The following is a 17,906-nucleotide window of genomic DNA, read 5'->3' as shown; positions in this document are numbered from 1 at the left end:
AGGATCCTTTACTATGAAATTGTTAATTAACCGTGTCTGATTATATAATACAAGATCTAAAATAGTCTGTTCCCTGGTTGGTTCCATGGAAATTAATGAAAATGCCTTCCATGAACTCAACCTTCAGACTATCTTTGCCAATTTGATTTTCACAATCTATAAGAAGATTAAAGTCAACCACAATTATTGCATTACCTTTGTTATAAGCTCATATTTCCTACTTACACTCTGTCCAACTGTTAGGGGGCCTATAAACTACTCCCACCAGTGTTTTCTGCCCCTTGTTATTTCTTATCTCCACCCATATTGATTCTACTTTCTGATCTTTTGAGCCAAGATCCTTTATCATTACTGTCCTCATGTCATCCTTTATTATCAGGGCTACCTACCCACCCAACCCCCTCCTTTTTCATTCTGCCTGTCTTTTCGAAAAATCAATTACCCTGCAATATTTAGTTCGCAATCATGGTCACTTTGCAACCATGTCTTTGTAATGGCTTAGATCAAAGCCATTTATCTCTATTTGTGCCATTAGTTCATCTATCTTGTTATGAATGCTTTGTGCATTCAAATAGAGTCTTTAATTTTAACGTTTTACCTGCTTTCACCTTATTCACTGATGCTCTATTGCAATTAAACTCTCTGACCCGTCCTGTCACACAGCTTATCTTTACCTAAGTCGCCACACTGCTCAATTGCCTTGACTTTTCTCTTTAGATTTCTAAATTTGCCCTCACCTGACCCCTCCCCCCCCCACTTTTTAGTTTAAAGCCCATTCATACAGCCCCAGTTATTCGATTCACTACTGGAAAACTGGTCCCAGCCTAGTTTAAATGGAGCCCATCCCAACAGAACAGCTCCCTCTGCCCTCATGAATCAAAACCCCTTCCTCCCAAACCACGCTTTGAGCCATGCATTTAACTCTTTGATCTGCTTGTCTATGCCAATTTGTACGTGGCTCAGGTAACAAGCCAGAGATTATTACCTTTGCGGTTCTGCATTTTAATTTGGACCCTGGCTCCTCAAACTCTCTCAGCAGAAACTCATTCCTAGTTCTACCTATGTCATTGGTTCCTATGTGTTCCATGACAAATGGATCCTCCCCCTCCCATTCAAAACTCTTCTCCAGGGGATATCCTTAACCCTGGCACTAGACAGGCAACACATCGTTCAGAACTCCTGGTCGCGGCTGCAGAGAACAGTATCTATCCCCCTAACTATACTGTCCCGTTACCACTACAATATTCCTTTCCACTCCTCCCGCTTGAATGACCTCCGGTACCATGGTGCTGTGGTCAGTTTGCTCATGCACCCTGCAGACTTTGACTTCATTCAAACAGGCAGCAAGAACCTCATACCTGTTGGATAAGGGCAAAGGCTGTGGCTCCTCCAGCACTGCACCTGGGGTTCGATTACCTGCCTGAGTCGTAGTCACACCTTTCTGCCCCCTGACCACTAACCAAACCTATACCATTACCTAACCTAAGTGGTGTGACTGCTTCTTGGATCAATGTGTCTAGATAACGCGCCCCCTCCCTGATGCGCCACAATGTCTGCACCTTAGACTCCAGCTCAATAACTGAGCTGAAGTTCATCGAGACATAGGCACTTACTGCAGACATGGGCGTCCGGGATTGTGATGCTCTCCAGAAACTCCCACATACTGCAGTTGCAGCAGACAAATGCACTGCCATTCCTATATAACCTTGTTTTATTTATTTAATGAATTAGAATTTATGGGCTGGTAGCAGGCGGGATCGGTAGCGGGTCGGGTAGGAAAGATGTTTTTTGACTGCTGGTCAGGACCTCACTGTCAAACCGCTCCCATGCGCCTTTCTCACAGGCACATCTGCCAACGTGGAGCCGACCCGACGTGTAGCGGCGGAAGACCCAATTGAAATCATTATGAGGTACTTTACAGGCACTTAACAGCCTTTCTCCCCATACTTTTTAAATTTCCCTGCATGGCCACAGGATTCACACTGCTCAGGAACTACAGTTCTGTGACCATTGCTCCAGCTGATTACTTGATAGCATGGAAAACAAACCAAAATAAAAACATGTTAATTACATCAGCTAACAGATTGATGGAGATTCCGTTCTACTGGAAAAGCTACTGGTAAATGTTAATTTTTCACTGCCCATTCTTGGCTGTTGCCTTCCAACTCAATAGTAATTGCAGTAATAATAAAAACTGAAAATGCTGGAAATCTCAGCGGATCAGGCAGCATCTGTGGAGAGAAACAGAATTATCGTTTTAGGTTGATGACCCTTCGTCAGAACTGGCAAAAGTTCAAAATTAACAGATTCTTAAACTGCAAGGGGCACTGAAAGGGGGAGCAGAGGAAAGAACAAAAGGGAAGGTCTATGATAGGGTGGAAGACAGGAGAGATTTGAGAGACAAAAGGGATGATTGGTCAAATTGTGATGGCAACGGCACAAGTTAGGAAACCAAAGATGAGTCTAGACAGGGTATGAATGGTGGAATACTTACCATCTCCCTTGGGAAACAGAGAAAATTAAAAATTAAAATTAAAAGTCGGGGGTGCGTTTGTAAACACAAATTGGGTGACCACTTTGCAGAATACCTCTGTAAAGTCCTGACCCTGCAGTACAGACTTACACGAGGCACATGCTGAAGTCAAGGTCACTCTGGACCTACACCTTTATTTCACAGCTCTCGAGTGCCACACTTGCCTGAGACCTGCCTTTATGCACTTGTGTGGAACAGGTATGCAGTGTCTCTTGCAAGTGCACCCCTGGTGTTAAAGTATGCTTGTGGTTACAGGTCATATCTAGTTACAGTCATGTATAGCATGGTAAGATAGTTATATACAGTAGTGTGAGATACATGACATCACCCTCCCCCAAGGTCTTATTGTCATTATAGATTCAGTCTCTCGGGTGGTCTACGCTCTCGCGTGGAGCATCTTAGTTGTGGTTCAGTTGTTTGCCTTGGTGCCTGTTTTTCTTTCGATGTGATTGCTGGTACCTCGCCTGGGCTGTCTGTTGAGACTGCCCTTTCCTCAGGTTGTTCCCTCTGTCTGTCCACCAGGTGTGGTGTGAGTTCCACATTATAGTCTGCCTCTGGTTCTATAGTGTTGTTGGTGAATCTACTTTTTACTTGGTCTACATGCCTCCGGCAGGTTTGGTCATTGTCCATTTGTACAACCAGTAGCCTGTTTCCTTCCTTGCCTGTTACCGTCCCTGCAAGCCATTTGGGACCCCTACCATAGTTTAGCACAAACACTTTGTCCCCTATCTCTTCCACCTCCCCCTTGAATTTCGGTCATGGTACTCAGTTAGCTTCCGGCACTTTGCCTCAACAATTTCATGCATGTCTGGGAGGATTAACGAGAGCCTAGTCTTTAAGGTCCGTTTCATCAATAGTTGCACGGGGTAACCCCAGTCAACGAATGCGGATGAGATCTGTATGCCAGCAGCAGTTGCGACAGGCGGCTCTGCAGCGTGGGACCTTGAATTCTGAGCATGCCTTGTTTAACGATTTGCACTGCTCACTCTGCCTGGCCATTGGAGGCCGACTTGAACGGTGCTGTCTTAATGTGATTTATGCCGTGGTCAACTATAAAATCTTGAAATTCTGCGCTGGTGAAGCACAGACCATTATCACTGACCAATATGTCAGGAATTCCGGGCATTGCAAACGTGGTTCTAAGGCTCTCCACAGTGGTGGAGGTGGTGTTCGAGTTTAAAATGGTGCACTTGATCCACTTTGAAAATGCATCGACGACTACGAGGAACATTTTGCCCATGAATGGGCCCGTATAGTCTACATGCACCCGCGACCATGGTTTGGTGGCCAGGGCCAGGGGCTTAGGGGGGCCTCCCTGGGGGCATTACTGAGTTGGGCACAAATGGTGCACAGACGGACGCAGAGCTCCAAGTCCGCGTCAATGCCAGGCCACCAGACGTGGGATCTGGCTATGGCCTTCATAAGGACGACCCCGGGTGCTCGCGGTGGAGCTCCCGGACAAACGCCTCTCTGCCTCGCAGAGGCATGACTACTCGGCTGCCCCACATCAGGCAGTCTGCCTGTAGTGATAGTTCATGCATGCGCCTGTGAAAGGTTTGATGTCCTCAGGGCAGACATCGCAAGCCTCTGCCCAGTCACCAGTTAAAACACATCTTTTGACTAAGGATAACATGGGGTCGCTAGTCGTCCAGGCTCTGATTTGGCGAGCCATCATAGGCGAACCTGTGGATTCAAATGCATTGATTGCCATGACCATCTCACAGTCCTGTTCGTCGGACCCTTCCGTGGTCGCCAGGGGTAGCCTGCTAAGCGCGTCGGCACAGTTGTCTGTGCCTTATTGTGTAGTCGTAAGACACCAGCATGAGTGCCCACCGCTGAATTCGCGCCGAGGCGTTGCCGTTTATTGCCTTGCACTCGGATAGCAGGGACATGAGGGGTTTGTGGTCGGTTTCTAACGCGAACTTGGCCGCAAAAAGGTATTGGTGCATCTTTTTGACACCATACATGCACGCGAGCACCTCCTTCTCAACCATACCGTACCCGCGCTCCGCCCCAAAAAGTGACCTGGAGGCATAAGCAATGGGTTGTAATTTACCCGCATCATTGACATGCTGTAAAACGCACCCGACCCCGTCCGCTGACGCATCACATGTAAGAACTAGCTTTTTACCTGGGTCAAAAAAGGCTAAAACACTGTTGGAACATAGAAGGTTGCGTGCCTTATTGAAGGCGCGTTCTTGGGCGTCCCCCCAAAACCAATCGCACCCCTTTCTGAGTAGCACGTGGAGAGGCTCCAGCAGCGTGCTCAAGTTCTGCATAAAGTTCCCAAAGTAATTGAGTAGCCCGAGAAAGGCACGCAGTTCCGAGAATTCCGGAACTGGGTGCCAGACGAATTGCTTCGGTTTTGGATTCTGTTGGACGGATTCCATCAACGGCAATCCTTCTGCCCAAAAATTCAACCTCGGGCCCAAGAAACAGACACTTGGATTTCTTAACTCTTAGGCCTACCCGATCCAATCTACTTAGTACTACCCCCAAATTGCAGAGATGGGGGTCGGTGTCCCTGTCCGTGATGAGTATGTCATCTTGAAACACAACCGTCCCCGGGATGGACTTGAGCAGACTCTCCATGTTGCGCTGGAATATAGCAGCTGCCAACCTGATGCCGAATGGGCATTGATTGTACATAAAAAGGCCTCGATGTGTGTGATGGTGGTGAGTAGCTTAGACTCTTCGGTCAGTTCTTGCGTCATATACACAGATGTGAGATCTAGTTTCGAGAAAAGTTTTCCTCCAGCCAATGTGGCAAATAGGTCCTCTGCTCTGGGCAGCGGGTATTGGTCTTGTAGGGAGACTCTGTAGACTTGTAATCCCCACAGATTCGTACGGATCCATCAGGCTTCATAACGGGGACGATGGGACTTGCCCAGTCGCTAAATTCCACGGGTGAGATAATGCCTTCCCACAGAAGCCGGTCCAGTTCATGTTCAATCTTTTCCCTCATCACATAAGGCACTTCTCTAGCCTTGTGATGGACCTGTCTGGCATCCTGTAGGATGTAGATTTTAACTTTAGCCCCTTTGAAGGTGCCCACACCTGGCTGAAAGAGATGTTCAAAACGACTTAGAACTGTTGAGCAGGAGGTCCGTTCCTCTGACGACATGGCGTGAACATCATCCCATTTCCAATTTAGTTTTGCCAGCCAGCTTCTCCCCAACAGTGCTGGGAGATCTCCGGGGACAATCCACAGGGGAAGTCGGTTCACTGTCACTTTGTGTGTGACTGAGAGCATGGCGCTGCCAAGGACTGGGACGATTTCTTTGGTGTAGGTCCTTAGTTTGGTGTCGATCATTGTGAGTTTTGGTCTGTTGCTTTTGTGCGGCCACAGCTGTTCAAATTGTTGGACGCTTATGAGAGATTGACTAGCTCCCGTGTCCAGTTCCATGTTGACGGGTATCCCGTTGAGTAGGACCCTCACCATTATTGGAGGCGTCTTGTTGTAAGAACAGTGGACATTGATCGTGTTGACCCGCTGTACCTCGGTGTCCTGGGCACTGTCCCCCCAGTCTTCTGGTCCGCTTTTTGACCCTTCCGATTCGTATACCAGCCGAGTTTTTCTGCACATGCGAGCCAGTTGCCCTGTATAGTTGCAGTTTCTGCAAACAGCATCCTGAAATCGACACCCCTTGTTGAGTGCCTTCCCCCACATCTCCAGCACAGACCGCTTCCATTGTTTCCGAAGGATGAGCTGCGTCTGGCTGATCTCTCTTGAGCTTCTCTCAGTCTGTAGTTGATTGCTCGCATTGTGGGTTGATGAGGTGTGAACGTGGCCCTTGATGGCTTCTGGCGCCACTGCCTGCTGTTGAAGGCCTGCTCTCCTGCCTTTGTGTGTGGGCGTAGCGGCTTGTTTCACGTTGTGAACCCCTTGTTCCGATGTTTCGTTAGTTGTCGTACCCACAGTATAGATCAACCTCGTTTCTTCTTCTCCTGCCAAGAATGGCTGTGCGACCAGTGCTGCTGCCTCTAGGGTCAAGTTCTTGGTCTCTATAAGCTTTCGGAATATGCCTGCGTGGCCTATTCCTTCAATAAAAAAGTCTCTCAGAACTTCTCTCCTTAGTTCATCGGAGAACTCACATAAACTAGCCAGCCTCCGAAGTTCCGCCACAAAGTCAGGTTTGCTCTGGCCCACACAGCGTCTGTAGTTGTAGAACCTGTGTCTGGCCATGTGTAGGCTGCTCGCTGGCTTCAGGTGGTCTCTCACCAGTGTGCTCAACTCCTCAAACTTGCTGGTTTCTCGGGTGCCAGCAGTTCCTTCATTGAGGCGTATGTTTTCGAGCCACAGCTGGTCAAGAGATGGGCTCTTCGCTTGTCTGTCTTATCGTCGCCCAACTAGTCTTTGGTTACAAAGCTTTGCTGGAGCCTTTCTATAAAGTCCTTCCAATTGTCTCCAGCATTGTATTTCTCATCTGAACCGTTGGTAGTCATTCTGTGGATTCTGTGATCCCGTAACTCGTCGTCACTGTAAAGTCCTGGCCCTGCAGTACAGACTTACACGAGGCATATGCTGAAGTCAAGGTCACTCTGGACCTGCACCTTTATTTCACAGCTCTCGAGTGCCAGACCTGCCTTTATATACCTGTGTGGAACAGGTATGCAGTGTCTCCTGCAAGTGCACCCCTGGTGGTAAAGTATGCTTGTGGTTACAGGTCATATCTAGTTACAGTCATGTATAGCATGGTAAGATACAGTTATATACAGTAGTGTGAGATACATGACAACCTCCATTCAGTCCATAAGTGTAACCCCGAGCTTCCGGTCGCCTGTCACTTTCATTTTCTGCTCCACTCCCACTCTGATCTCTTCGTCCTCGGCCTTCTACATTTTTCCACTGCTCAATGCAAGCTCGAGAAATAACACTTCATCTTTCGTTTAGGCACTTTACAGCTTTCTGGACTCAACATCGAGTTCAACAATTTCAGACCATAACCTCAGCCCATATTTTGTTCCCTTTCCTCCCTTTTTTTTATATCCCCCCACCCCTTTTTAATTATTTATTTCTTCTTTAAGAATCTGTTCATTTTGAACTTTTGCCAGTTCTGACCTGAAATGCTAACTCTGTTTCTCTCCACAGATGGTGTCTGACCCAGAGATTTCCAGCATTTTCTGTTTTTATTTCAGATTCCAGCATCCGCAGTATTTTGCTTTTGTATTATTAATTCCAGTGAATTGATCTGCACTATAAAAAAATGACATATATCATTTCAAAAAATGTTCGTGTTGTTTCTGGTAAGGCTTTTCTCACAGTACACTGTGATTGTCCAGTTACACATTAAATCAAGTCAACAACTGTAACAATTTCATTTTCATCATTCATTCTACTGGTTCAATTTGTTTTCAGTCCCTGAAAATGACTAATTTAATTTTTCAGTCTGAGACTTCAGGGTGAATTTCTGCAGAGGTTCTCTCACTTGCCCATTGTTGACTTCAATGGAAGAGCTGCAGAAATCACAGAAACAGAGTGTAAGCACTGTTTGTCATGGTTTCCGTAGCTCTTCTGCTGTACTTGCACAAGATTATAAATCGACCACTTTACAATTACATTTAAAATCTGCTTAATTGTAAGCATTACCTCTACACACAACTTTTATTTGTATCAGTTACTAATACAAAAGTCTTGGGGCCCGAATTTGGTGAATCTACCGGCAGCTGCCGCCGAGTTCTCTCGGCGTTCTCCCTGTTTTTTCGCCGCTCTCCCCTCTGTGCGAGTTTGGTGAGGCCCTCACGCCGGCGGTGTGAGGAGACCGCTGGGGAGCGCCTGTTGGCATGCAACGCCGACAAAAGTCCTCCCGCTCATTCCCTCTCGGATTGGTCCGGACAGTACTCCGCTCCAGCAGGAGAAAAGACGGCTGCGTGGAAGCAGGTCTTACCTGAACGGTAAGTATAAAGACCTGCAAGAAAAGGTTAGTGAAATGGTTTGCTTTATTTCTTCTGCAGCGATTTTGTCTCATAGGATCCTCTGAAGGATTTATCATGGTTTGTTTTTCATTTGTTGAAGATTTATTTTTTTCTGTTCTGTTCCTCCCTGAGCCCGACTCTAACCTTGGCTTAATTTTGCCGAGGATATCATTTGCCGCCCAGAATCCGACCTACTGCCTGCTGCCACCTAGAATCGGCATGTAACGCCCATTTTTTCCACCGGGCGTTTTTTTTTAAACCATTTTTTCACTAAACTTCCACACAAAGTAGCGTCAGTATCTTAGCGGTCTTTTCGATGGTAAATGGGTGGAACTTAGGTTTGACCAAACTCGGGCCCTATAGATTTGTGACTAACTAAAGCACCAATAACCAATTAATGTACCTTTTAAATTATGTTCTTGATCGTATTTGTAGATGGAGTCATTTTATTTAATGATAATATTATTTAAATATTTCTTTGTCACTCATATATAACTGGTATTATGTTATTGTACAGTAAAGATTCAACATCCACTGTGTTAGATTAAACTTAAAATTTAATGTGGCCAGGGTCCCTTTAAGGATCCCAGTTTAAAACGTGTCATGAGTGACATCACCAGACCCGGTCCATCGGATTGGGTCGGGTAAAGCACTGGGTGGGTTTATTAGGCCCCGATAAGGTAAGTTCATTTTGTACAGCGGGATGGAGCCAGCAGCGGGATCACAACCCGACACAGACACCAACCACACTGCACCCACCAAAGTAAGGAAAATTTTGGCCTTTATATACAATTAACTTAGCTTATCGTTTAGTTTTATTTAACTAATTACTTGATCTAGTTTAAGTTGTAACTAGATTAAATTAAATATTTACCCCGAACACAATACTGGAGACAAAAAGCAGTCTCTCCTTCGCCCTCTGTTCTAAATTCCCACTCTCCCCAAATTTCCAACTTTAACACTCTGTTTAGAAGCGCTCCATTTAAGACCACTGTGCAGACCACTTTTATCTCTAAAAAGAGAAATACTTACAATTATATAGCACTTTTCACGACCTCAGGACATCCCAAAGCGCTTTACATCCAATGAAGTATTTTTGAAGTGCAGCCACTGTTGTAATGTTGGAAACACAGCAGCCAGTTTGTGCACAGCAAGCTCCCACAAACAGTAATGTGATTATTCCCAGATAATCTGTTTTTTAGTAATGTTGGTTGAGGGATAAATATTGGTCAGCACAATGGGGATAACTCCCCTGCTCTTCGAAACAGTGCCATAGGATCTTTTACATCCACCCGAGAGAGCAGTTTTACATCTCATCCGAAAGACGGCACCTCCAACAAAGCAGCACTCCCTCAATACAGCACTGGAGTGTCAGCGCAGACTTTTGTACTCAAGTCTCTGGATTGAGATTTGAACCCAAAACCTTCTGACTCCGAGGTGAAAATGCTGCCAACTGAGCCACAGCTAAGTCTCATCATTCAAAACAAGTTTTGTCCATTTTTGGCCAGACCACCAGGTTGCTCACCTCATGATGGTTCAGCTGCCCAACTGGTGGAGGGAATGGATAGTGACAAAACCATCTTATTAACAGCCACTCTTCTGGCTGAAGGAGTGACTGTGTTGGAAAGATATCAACTGAGGGAGAAAATAAAATAACATGTTCTTAAACATTAGAAATGTTGTGTTTAACTTAAATCTAAATGCACTTTTAAAATATGAACATGAAATATTAGGAGATAGTTAACATAAAAACATTTTGATGGTCCAAGTGTGAGCAATAATCTTTGACAATTAAGAATACTGTCTTTATTTAATTTGCCTACGATTGGTTTTAGTGTATGATCACACAGATTACCTCCTGCATGGCTCAGAAACATGGACCATGTACAGTAGACACCTCAATTCGCTGGCGAAATACCACCAACGATATCTCGGCAAGATCCTCCAAATCCCCTAAGAGGACCAACGTCAGTGTCCTCTACCAGGTCAACATCCCCAGCATTAAAGCACTGACCACACTTGATCAGCTCCGCTGGGCAGGGCACATAGTTCACATGCCAGACACGAGACCCCCAAAATGAGCGCTCTACTCGGAGCTCCTTCATGGCAAATGAGCCAAAGGTGGGCAGCAGAAACGTTACAAGGCCACCCTCAAAGCCTGCATGATAAAGTGCAACATCCCCACTGACACCTGGGAGCCCCTGGCCAAAGACCACCCTAAGTGGAGGAAGTGCATCCGGGAGGGCGCTGAGCATCTCGAGTCTCATCGCCGAGAGCATGCAGAAATCAAGGGCAGGCAGTGGAAAGAGCTTGTAGTAAACCAGTCCCACACACCGCTTCCCTCAATGACTATCTGTCTCACCTGTGACAGAGACTGTGGGTCTCATATTGGACTGTACAGCCACCTAAGAACTCATCTAAAGAGTGGAAGCAAGACTCCCTAGATTCCGAGGGACTGCCTATGATGATATGATGATGATAAATTATGTAAGATATACAGCACATAAATAGGCCATTCGGCCCAATCAATCCATGCCGGTGTTTATGCTCCACTCATACTACTTCTCGTCTTTCCTCATCTAACTCTATCAGCATAACCCTCTATTCCCTTCTCCCTCATATGCATATCTCGCCTCCCCTTGAACACACCTATACTATTTGCTTCAACCACTCCCTGTGGTAGCAAGTTCCACATTCTCACCAATCTCTGGGTAAAGAAATTTCTTCTGAATTCTGTTATGTATCTGTAAAGCATGCACTCACATGTTCCGACACCAGGGAGCTTATCCCCTGAAGTCCCAAGGGATCCCAGCATCCCTTGGGAGCACTGTATATCAGTCGGCCCCGAAGGCCTGTTCCTCACTCGAGTGTCTTATTAAAAACTGAGGTCACTGTTACTTTAACCTCCTTTTGTGCAGCCTCATTTGTGTTAGGAACACAATAACTGGCGACGAGAATACGAATCCAATGCAAAGATGCAGCAAACTGTGGGCATCCTGGAGAAGTACTCGGAGGGTGAGGACTGGGAAGCCTATGTTGAACAGCTAGACCAGTACTTTGTAGCCAACGAGCTGGATGGAGAATGAAGCGCTGCAAAAAGGAGAGCGGTCCTCCTCACAGTCTGCGGGGCACCGACCTACAGCCTCATGAAGAATCTTCTGGCTTTGGTGAAACCCACAGATAAGTCATATGAGGAGCTGTGTACATTGGTTCGGGAGCATCTTAACCCGAGGGAGAGCGTGCTGATGGCGAGGTATCAGTTCTATACGTGCCAGCGATTTGAAGGTCAGGAAATGGCGAGCTAAGGCGACTTGTAGGACAATGTGAGTTTGATGGCTACCTAGAGCAAATGCTCAAGAGACTTTTTTGTACTGGGCATTGGCCATGAGACCATCCTATGAAAACGTTAGACTGTAGAGACACCGACCCTCAGTAAGGCCATTGCGATAGCACAGGCGTTTATGTCCACCAGTGATAACACCAAACAAATCTCTGTGCACAAGTGCTAACAATGTTCATAAATTAACTGGAACTGTGTTTGTGAGCAGAAATGTACAGGGCAGAACCCACGAGTCTGCAACTGCCAGCAGGCCTCAGGTGACCCAGATGACTCAGTCCCCAACAAAGGATGAATGCAAGGCAATTCACACCTAGTTGGCGTTGTGGAGACTTCCATTCAGCCTATTCATGCCGCTTCAAAGGGTATGTTTGCAAGAGCTGTGGAACAATGGGACACCTCCAACGAGCTTGCAAATGAACTGCAAGCTGGGCAAAACCTGCTAACCATCACGTGGCAGAGAAAGATCTGTCCATGGTGGATCAAAGCAATTTCGAGCCTCAGAGAGAGGAGGCAAATGCTGAAGTACACGGGGTGCACACATTTTCGACGAAATGTCCACCTATAATGCTAAACGTAAAATGGAATGGCTTACCCGTAGCCATGGAACTGGACACTGGCGCGAGCCAATCCATCATGAGTAAAAAGATGTTTGAGAGACTGTGGTGCAATAAGGCATTCAGACCAGCCCTGAGCCCCATCCACACAAAACTGAGAACGTACACCAAAGAGCTCATGACTGTCCTGGGCAGCGCCATGGTCAAGGTCACCTACGAGGGCACGGTGCATGAACTGCTGCTCTGGATTGTCCCGGGCGATGGCCCCACACTGCTTGGAAGGAGCTGGCTGGGCAAAATCCACTGGAACTGGGATGACATCCGAGCGCTATCACATGTCGATGAGGCCTCATGTACCCAGGTTCTTAACAAATTTCCTTCCCTTTTTGAGCCAGGCATTGGAAACTTTTCCGGGGCGAAGGTGCGGATCCACTTAGTCCCAGAGGCATGACCCATTCACCATAAGGCGCAAGTGGTACCTCACATGATGAGGGAGTGGAAATCGAGCTGGACAGGCTGCAACGCGAGGGCATCATCTCCCCAGTGAAATTCAGCGAGTGGGCAAGCTCGATTGTTCCAGCACTCAAAAGTGATGGCACGGTCAGGATTTGCGGCGATTATAAAGTAACTATTAATCGTTTCTTGCTACAGGACCAATACCCGCTACCTAAGGCAGACTACCTATTTGTGACACTGGCAGGAGGCAATACGTTCACCAAGCTTGACCTGACTTCGGCCGATATGACGCAGAAGCTGGAGGAGTCTTCGAAGGGCCTCACCTGCATCAACATGCACAAGGGACTGTTCATCTGCAACAGATGCCCATTTGAAATTAGGTCGGCTGCAGCGATCTTCCAGAGAAACATGGAGAGCCTACTCAAGTCGGTACCACGCACGGTGGTCTTTCAGGGCAACATATTGATCACGGGTCAGGACACCGCCGGGCACCTACAAAACCTGGAGGAGATCCTCCAGCAACTGGATTGCGTAGGGCTGTGGCTGAAGAGGTCTAAATGTGTCTTCATGGCAACAGAAGTGGAGTTTTTGGGGAGAAAGATCGCGGCGAATGGCATTTGGCCCACAGACGCCAAGACAGAGGCTATCAGGAACGCGCCCAGGCCACAGAATGTCACGGAGCTGCGGTCGTTCCTGGGACTCCAACTATTTTGGTAACTTCCTATCGGGGTTAAGCACCCTTTTAGAGCCCCTACATATGTTATTGCGCAAAGGTGAGAACTGGGTATGGGGAAAAAACAAGTAATTGTTTTTGAGAAAGCCAGGAACATTTTATGCTCCAACAAGCTGCTTGTATTGTATAACCCATGTAACAGACTTGTGCTAGCATGTGACGCATCATCGTACGGAGTCGGGTGTGTATTACAACAAGCTAACGTTGCGGGGAAGTTGCAACCTGTCGTCTATGCTTCCAGGAGCTTGTCTAAGGCCGAGAGGGCCTACAGCATGATTGAGAAAGAGGCATTAGCGTGTGTGTCCGGGGTAAAGAAAATGCATCAGTACCTGTTTGGCTTCAAATTTGAGCTGGAAACCACAAGCCCCTCACATTCCTGTTCGCTGAAAACAAGGGGATAAATACTAATGCCTCAGCCCGCATACAAAGGTGGGCACTCGCACTATCAGCATATAACTATACCATCCGCCACAGGCCAGGCACTGAGAACTGTGCGGATGCTCTCAGTCGTCTACCATTGCCCACCAGGGGGGTTGAAATGGCGCAGCCTGCAAACCTGATGATGGTGGCGCAGCCCGCAGACTTGTTGATGGTCATGGAAGCGTTTGAAAATGATAAATCACCTGTCACGGCCCGCCAGATTAGGACTTGGACCAGCCAAGATCCTCTGCTGTCCCTAGTAAAAAATTGTGTACTGCATGGGAGCTGGGCCAGCATCCCCATTGAAATGCAAGAGCCATTCAAGCCGTTCCAGCGGCGAAAGGACAAGCTGTCCATTCAGGCAGACTGCCTGTTGTGGAGTAACCGCGTAGTGCTACCAAATAGGGGCAGGGAGACATTCATCTCGGATCTCCACAGCACAAACCCGGGTATAGTAATGATGAAAGCGATAGCCAGATCCCACGTGTGGTGGCGCGGTATCGAATCTGACTGAGTGTTCTGTGTACGGCAATGCAGCATATGTGCTCAGTTGAGCAACGCACCCAGAGAGGCACAACTAAGTTTGTGGTCTTGGCCCTCCAGACCATGGTCGAGGATCCATGTCGGCTATACGGGCCCGTTTCTCGGTAAAATGTTCCTGGTGGTGGTGGATGCTTTTTCAAAATGGATTGAATGTGAAATAATGTCGGGAAGCACCGCCACCACCACCACTGAAAGCCTGAGAGCCATGTTTGCCACCCACGGCCTGCCTGACATATTGGTCAGTGACAACGGGCCATGTTTCACCAGTGCCGAATTTAAAGAAATCATGACCCGCAATGGGATCAAACATGTCACCTCAGCCCCGTTTAAACCAGCCTCCAATGGGCAGGCAGAGCGGGCAGTACAAACCATCAAACAGAGCCTTAAACGAGTCACAGAAGACTCACTCCAAACCCGCCAGTCCCGAGTACTGCTCAACTACCGCACGAGACCTCACTCGCTCAGAGGGGTGCTCCCGGCTGAGCTACTCATGAAAAGGACACTTAAAACCAGACTCTCGCTGGTTCAGCCCAACCTGCATGATCAGGTAGAGAGCAGGCGGCAGCAACAAAATGTAAACGATGGTTGCGCCACTGTGTCACGGGAAATTGATCTGAATGACCCTGTGTATGTGCTAAACTATGGACATGGTCCCAAATGGATCGCGGGCACGGTGATAGCTAAAGAAGGGAATAGGGTGTTTGTCGTCAAACTAGACAATGGACAAATTTGCAGAAAGCACCTGGACCAAACGAGGCTGCGGTTCACAGATTGCCCTGAACAACCCACAGCAGACATCATCTTTTTCGAGCTCACAACACACACCCAAAGGATCAACGACACCACGCCGGACCAGGAAATTGAATCCATCACGCCCAACAGCCCAGCAAGGCCAGGCTCACCGAGCAGCCCTGCAGGGCCAACAACATGCCAACCCAGCGAGGGCACAGCCAACACACCAGAACAGACACTTGTACCGAGGTGGTCCACCAGGGAAAGAAAGGCTCCCAACCGCCTCACCTTGTAAATATTTACTTTGACTTTGGGGAGGGGCGGGGGGGGGGGCGTGGGGAGGCAGGAAGAGGGGCGAGAGTGATGTTGTGTATCTGTAAAGCATGCACTCCCATGTTCCGCCACCAGGGAGTTCATCCCCTGAAGTCCCAAGGGATCCCAGCATCCCTTGGGAGCACTGTATATAAGCCGGCCCCTAAGGCCTGTTCCTCACTCTGGAGTGTCTTATTAAAGACTGAGGTCACTGTTACTTTAACCTCCCTGTGTGCAGCCTCATCTGTGTTAGGAACACAATAAATTCCTTATTTGTTTTCTTGGTGAATATCTTATATGATGGTCTTTAGTTTTGCAAAATGCCCAAAAACTTTCTGCAATGATTGCAACTGTAGTCATAGTTCAGTGAAGAATGTGACGTACAATAATTATAAGCAGGAAGCAGAAAAGTATTGTCTAAGAATAGAGCATAACTATATATCATACCTTGACACTGAGATGCCTGACCCATAGACTGCATGCTTGCATTCTTTCACAGTGACTGAAGTTATGAAAGTCATATCGAAAAACAAATAAAAACCTTTAGTCACACTGCTTAATCGTGCAAATGACTCATCAGGTCAAAATGTTAAAACTCTCATGTTTAACAGAAACTTTTCTATTTAACTATTATTTGTAACAAATTTAAATATATAATCCCTTTCCAAGCTTAAAAATTAACATTGGCTAGCTCATAACTCTTGCTCAATCAAAATTCTCAAATCTTCTTGCATTGATGTGGGAAAATTAATATCTAAGGCAAAGGAAATGAGTGAGCATTCATCCATTCAACTTTTCAAACCAAAAACGTAAGAGACAAAAAGTGAACAACCAGGGTAGATCTGGCTCTGGCTAGTAACTACTTTCACTTGTGTGTAAACCTAGACACTGCACTCACACTATGGAGGGGGAGTAAAGGAGAAATATTTCCCCTGGTCACTATGCATTATCAATATTGTAAAGTCAATAATGGCGCAGGACGAGTGGGGGTTTATACTAGACATAGGCAACAGGTTTTCAAGCACACTCCTCTTGAGAGAGTACCACTGATATTTTAAGTGGACTCCACCTTTGATTCAAATCCTTCCATTTCTAACCTACAGCTTCCTGTGGATCTTCTCTAAATTGTAAATTTCAGTTGAAAATGTAGACTATTTTTGTCACAAATTGGCAATTCAGTCCAATAAGTCGCCAAAAAACAGAACACATCCAATCCAGCTAATTAATCACCGCCCCATCAGTCTACTCTCAATCATCAGCAAAGTGATGGATGGTGTGGTCGACCATGCTATCAAGCCGCACTTACTCACCAATAACTCGCTCACATATCCTTAGTTTGGATTGCACCAGGGCCACTCGGCTCCAGACCACATTACAGCCTTGGTCCAAACATGGACAAAACAGCTCAATTCCAGAGGTGAGGTGAGAGTCACTGCCCTTGACATCAAGGCAGCATTTAACCAAATGTGGCATCAAGTTGCCCTAGTAAAATTGAAGTCAATGGGAATCGGGGGAAAACTCTCCACTGGCAGGAGTCATACCTAGCACAAAGGAAGATGGTTGTGGTTGTTGGAGGTCAATCATCTCAACCCCAGGACATCGCTGCAAAAGCTCCTCAGGGCAGTATGCTATGCATAACTATCTTCAGCTGCTTCATCAATGACCTTCCCTCAATCATAAGGTCAGAAGTGGGGATATTCGCTGATGATTGCACAGTGTTCAGTTCCATTCACAACTCTTCAGATAATGAAGCAGTCCATGCCAACATGCAGCAAGATCTGGATGACATTCAGGCTTGGGCTGATATGTGGTGCGAATGTTACTTTCCACTTAAGTGCCAGTCAATGACTATTTCCAACAAGCGAGAGTCTAACCACTGCCACTTCACATTCAATGGCATTATCATCGCTGAATTCCCCCACCATCAAAATCTTGGGGGTTACCATTGACTAGAAACTTATCTGGACCAGCCACATAAATACTGTGGCTACAAGAGCAAGTCAGAGGCTGGATATTCTGCAGCGAGTGTCTCATCTCCTGACTCACCAAAGCCTTTCTACCATCAACAAGCCACAAGTCAGGAGAGATGGAATGCTATCCACTTGCCTGGATGAGTGCAGCTCCAACAACACTCAAGAAGCTCAACACCATCCAGGACAAAGCAGCCCACTTAATTGGCACCCTATCCACCACCTTAAACATTCACTCCTTCCACCACTAGTGCACCATGGCTGCAGTGTGTACTATCTACAAGATGCACTGCAGCAACTCGTCAAGGCTTCTTCGACAGCACCTCCCAAACCTGCAACCTCTACCACTGGGAAGGACAAGGGCAGTAGGTACATGGGAACACCATCACCTCCAAGA

Source organism: Pristiophorus japonicus, chromosome 1 (genome assembly GCF_044704955.1).
Source record: "Pristiophorus japonicus isolate sPriJap1 chromosome 1, sPriJap1.hap1, whole genome shotgun sequence".
Lineage (NCBI taxonomy): Eukaryota > Metazoa > Chordata > Chondrichthyes > Pristiophoridae > Pristiophorus > Pristiophorus japonicus.
This window is presented reverse-complemented; position numbering follows the sequence as displayed.